Raw genomic sequence first — 5,277 nt, forward strand, 5'->3', positions numbered from 1 at the left:
ATATTGATTCATATATCCTAGGCTGGCCTTGAATTCCTGCCTTAGGCTCCCAATCAGTGGGACTATAGGGTTGAACTAGCATGACCAGCTATGTTTAGCTTAATATAGATATAGATGGTTACGTACAAACATACTTGTAGATGGGTGTATATACATGCATTTCTGTTCTTGTTTGTATGCAAAGTGTCCTCAATAGATGCACATGATTGAACATTTGGTGACACTCAAGTGGCACTGTTTTGGAAGGTTGTGGAATCTTTAGGTCTGTGTGGAATGGCTGACAGAAATTGGTTTTGGGGGTAGATCTTAAAGTTGGTCTCTATTCCTGGTTGGTTGTAGTGAACAAGCTGCAATCTGTTGCTAAGAAAGCCATAGGATGTATTTCTTGAAATTGATCCAAAATTAATCTCTCAATACTCTTATAGGGGCTTTTCTCACAGCAATAAGAAAAGTAACTCCGGCAGTCTCTTGGCTCTGTTAGCTCTAATGGCCCAAAATGAAAAACAGTCCAAGCAGGAAAGAGTACTTCTAGAGTCCAGGTCTTGTTTCTAAGATTATTTGTCAATGAATGGAGCAGAGGTTTCTTTGAGAAATGACTGATTTTAGGCCTGGCTGAGGAAGGGCCAGTTATAGCCTATGCAACCAGAAGTAGAGGAAGTAGTCATAAGGAAAAACAAAAAAGTGCCCAACACCCATCAACCCCAACCCCAACAACAACAAAACAACAACAACAACAACACTCATCCCACACTGACCAGAACACATGAAACAGCAAAGGGCAACCGAAAGCACATCACCATATAAAAAGCAGAGATTCAGATTAATAAACTAGTGTGGATTACAACTACAGTATAAAAGAAGTACCAAGGTCCCTATATCTGTAATTGTGATTTGACATTTCCGCTTCGCTTCCTGTGTTCTAATAGGTAACCGCCCACCCATGCTTGGGCAAGGTCCTGCCATTAAACTTGGAGTGTTGGACACAAAAAGCAGACATACCAGGGAGAGAGGGCTCCATGGGGAGAAGGTCGGGGGGAGGGGGGAAGGAAAGTATGAAGAAAGATGTTAGTGACTAAATTTATTATTATTTGTATGAAACTGTCAAATAAACAAGTTTTTCCAAATGGAGAAGTGACAAACCTCTCATGGAAAAGAATTCCAAGCAATTTGCTAATGCACTGTCCCCAGAGAAGAACAGCGCACGTTTGCATTTTCTAGGAAAGGACTGCCTTTTGTGATTCTTTTTTTTTTAATTTTTTTTATTACATATTTTCCTCAATACATTTCCAATGCTATCCCAAAAGTCCCCCATACCCTCCCCCCCACTCCCCTACCCACCCATTCCCACTTTTTGGCCCTGGCATTCCCCTGTACTGAGGCATATAAAGTTTGCAAGTCCAATGGGCCTCTCTTTCCAGTGATGGCCAACTAGGCCATCTTTTGATACATATGCAGCTAGAGTCAAGAGCTCCGGGGTACTGGTTAGTTCAGAATGTTGTACCACCTATAGGGTTGCAGATCCCTTTAGCTCCTTGGGTATTTTCTCTAGCTCCTCTATTGGGGGCCCTGTGATCCATCCAATAGCTGACTGTGAGCATCCACTTATGTGTTTGAGGAGGGAAGCACCTCACAGTGACAAGCATCAGTACCAGTGAGGTGGTAAGCAGGTGACCTGAGAAACCTGTCATGGATCTGTAAGGCTTCTTCCAAATGCCTGCTATGATCCATACTAAATGGCACCAGTGTCTGTGATCAAGAATAAAATGTTTAAAAGTAGTCTATATTTAGCTTTTGTGGTTTTAAATACTCAAAAGAAAAAGAAGCCCGTATTTGTATGTGTGTGTATGGGGCATGTACATGCTATGGTCTATGTATGCTTTGAGGACAACTGTAAGGACCAGTCCTCACCTTCTGCTTTGGTTGAGGCAAGGTCTCTTTTGTTCTTCCTGTTGCACATACCAGGCAAGCTGGCATTCAAACTTCTTCTTCCTGGGGGAGCAGCAGGGTTATGGATCTGACCTACCTAGATCAGCTTTTCATGTGTTCTGGGGATTTGAACTCAGGTCCTCAGTATATATAAGTTTCTATCTTCCTATCTATCTATCTATCTATCTATCTATCTATCTATCTATCTATCTATCTCAAACATTTTCCATCTAGCCATCTCCCAGCTCAAAGTATTTGTTTTTAAAACCATTGATTGGATTCTACTACCATATCAGGCTATTACATATTTGTAATGTACTCCTATATAGATCTTAGTGTAATTTTGTTTTAGAGCTATTATTGAAGAGATAAATGAACATTATCATTTTGTGGTTCTCTATGCTGTTAGCAGAAGCTCCCTATTATTTGTCTGTCTTAGTGTTAAATTGTGTCAGTAGATCCTCAATAAAGTACCATGCATGAGAAGAAAAGGATATGCTGGGCTATTCAAAGCTTGACTTTACAGCGCTGAGACTTGAATTATCCTGCTAACTTCAAACTGAATGGGGCTACACTGTTGTGTGTTCTTAGAATGTATGTCTGTGTTCAGTATGTTATTTCGATCTTGTGTTATGGGTTTGGCTCTGGACCTTGTTTTTTGTTGTTGTTGTTGTTTTTTTTTTCTCGAGACGGGGTTTCTCTGTNNAGCCCTGGCTGTCCTGGAACTCACTCTGTAGACCAGGCTGGCCTCAAACTCAGAAATCTGCCTGCCTCTGCCTCCCGAGTGCTGGGATTAAAGGTGTGCGCCACCACGCCCGGCAGCTCTGGACCTTGTTAATGAAAGTATGATGTTTAGTGCTCTCTATAGGACAGTGTACATCAGCAGCAGGTGGCTTATTTCAAATCTGTTAGGAGTGAGGATTTGGAGGTTTTCATCAGAAAGATAATAAAATATTTAACTTTCCTCATTTGATTTAACTGAATACATATATTGCAACACTGTGAATTTTATAATCATGATTTACTAATAAAACTAAGATTGGCCTATTGCACACAAATTTAAATATGAACATTGCTGGATAGATGCAATTTGTTTGGGGAGTTAAGGACACATACTTTTTCAGTTTCTCAAAATGAAATTAGACCCATTTTGTGGAAAGATGACTATGTCAAAAAATCTTTTTTGTTTCGAAACCAAAGAAACTGGCAATAACTATTCAGCCTTTGGAGGCTCAGACATGGAGATCATCAGTGGCCTGTCCATCAGTATCTAGGTTAGCTTTTGCCCATTACCTCTCCTGGGTCATCCTCTCGCTGTTACTCAGGCTGATCCACACAGCTGTTAGAAGCACACCCTCTGCCGTATCACGTGCTTCAAAAGAAAGCTTGTTTTGTTTTAAATTTCTTATCGGTAGTCCAGCAGCCTCCTATCTCAGACTTCCTCTAAACCAACTGGCAGGAATAGGACATCCTCAAGGTCACAGGGAATGGAGTTGTGACCCTTGCTAAATTGGGGGCTTACTTTGACTTTTAGAGTTGCTTGTGTAGGCAGCTTCTTCTCCAGCTACATAACTCAGATTCTGTAACTTTCTACAAAGGCACATTTTGCTTTATTGCTTTAGCTAGAAGACTGATGTATATCCAACACTGCAATACTTTTGTACAACAACATTGTAAGATGGTCAAGAGAAACTAGGCCAATAATCCTGGCAAGATTGAAAACCCAAGGCCCTCCTTGGTTATAGTGAGTTCACGGCCAGTTGGAGGAAAACACTGAAACTCTATGTAAAGACAAAGAGTAACAAGAAATCTAGAGATATAGTTGATTGGTAGAGCTCTATTTTAGCAGGCAACGAGGCCTAGGTTCATTCCTAGTGTCACTAGGAAAATACAAAGTCTGTCCTGACACCTGCTAGCTCTGCAGTGACTCAAAAATATAAAATAAGAGTATGCAAAATTAAGTTTTAAATATTTGAGTTTTCAACACAGAGGATTTGTTTCTAGCTTCCATTAGGGTATTTTCCTGAGGTCTCTTAGGAAATGGCTCACTATCCATGTAAGAAACGTTGAACATCCACTCTGTGCCACATACTGGTCCAGTGTTTGGGGGCATTGAGGCAGCATAGCTGAATATATGAAATTCCTGATTTCATGAAGCCTGCACTCTACTAGACGACAGAAAATAAGAAGGGAACCAGCAAGTATAAGTACTATGAGAAGGAGAACACAGCAAACAGAGAAGATGGTAGGTGAGGGGCAACATAGTAAATGTGAGCCCAGGGCAGGGTTCCTTGCTGGTACTGGTAAGAATTCTTCTGAATAGAGTCAATTGTGTTAATTATTACTGTCTAGCTGTGCTAATTACTGTCACAGGATGTCCAGTTATTACAGGAGCAGGGAGTGGGCCTGAGTTGTTAGAACAAACTGTGTAGTCGAAATAAGTTGTGTGTGGGGTGTTGGAAGGGGTGTGTGTGGGCAGACAATCAGCACAGGATTTTTTAGGTCATACTCAAAGATTCTGGCTGGGAAATCTGATCGGCAGGACTAGGAATCTTGCTTTGTTCCCAGGCTTACAAGGTTCTGAATGCTAAAGGCACACCCATGTCACAGCACAGGTTTGTGTGCAAATCCATTTCCACTCCTCCCCGCTTTCACACAGGGTCTCCCTTAGCTACAGATGGCCTTGAACTGGCTTTGCTTACTTATTTCTAACCTGACAATAACCTTGTATTTCTAATGCTCCAGGCATCACAGCCCAAGTGCTGGGATCACAGGCATTTGTTGCTACGCCTGACTTAAGTGGTCCTGGGGATTTAATGTTGGGCTCTGAGCATGTTCAGCTAGGGCTCCTAATTTGTCACCTTTAAAAAAGGGAAAACATCTTTCTTATACAAAAGGAAATTGATGGAAAAAGTGGAACAGAATACCCAGGGAAGCCACCTAAATTACAGTTTTAATTCAATAGTCGGTATTTTAAACATTAATGAACCTTCTGCATTCTTATTTACAGGATGGAACAGTATCTTCTTTCAGGTTCCTTGTTGTCTCTTCTCTTGGTTTCTCTCAGTATTAACACAGTTTGCATTTTCCAATCTTGTTTCCTATTTATAGATTAATCTGCCAGTGCTACAATTATATTTGGTTGTATTGCAGAAGTTAGAATGCACTTGTTCCAGTAACAGAAAAATTAGATATAAGTTGCCCAGTAAAAACAAACAAACAAACAAACAAACAAAACCCAACTTTGCTCTAAACTCACTGGAGCAGTCAGGGCTTTTCTTCAAAGTCTGTATGACATCTTAAATGAAATTTTCTTTTGAGGGACAGAACAGAATAGAGAACACAGGGTTT

Source organism: Mus caroli, chromosome 12 (genome assembly GCF_900094665.2).
Source record: "Mus caroli chromosome 12, CAROLI_EIJ_v1.1, whole genome shotgun sequence".
NCBI classification, from domain to species: domain Eukaryota; kingdom Metazoa; phylum Chordata; class Mammalia; order Rodentia; family Muridae; genus Mus; species Mus caroli.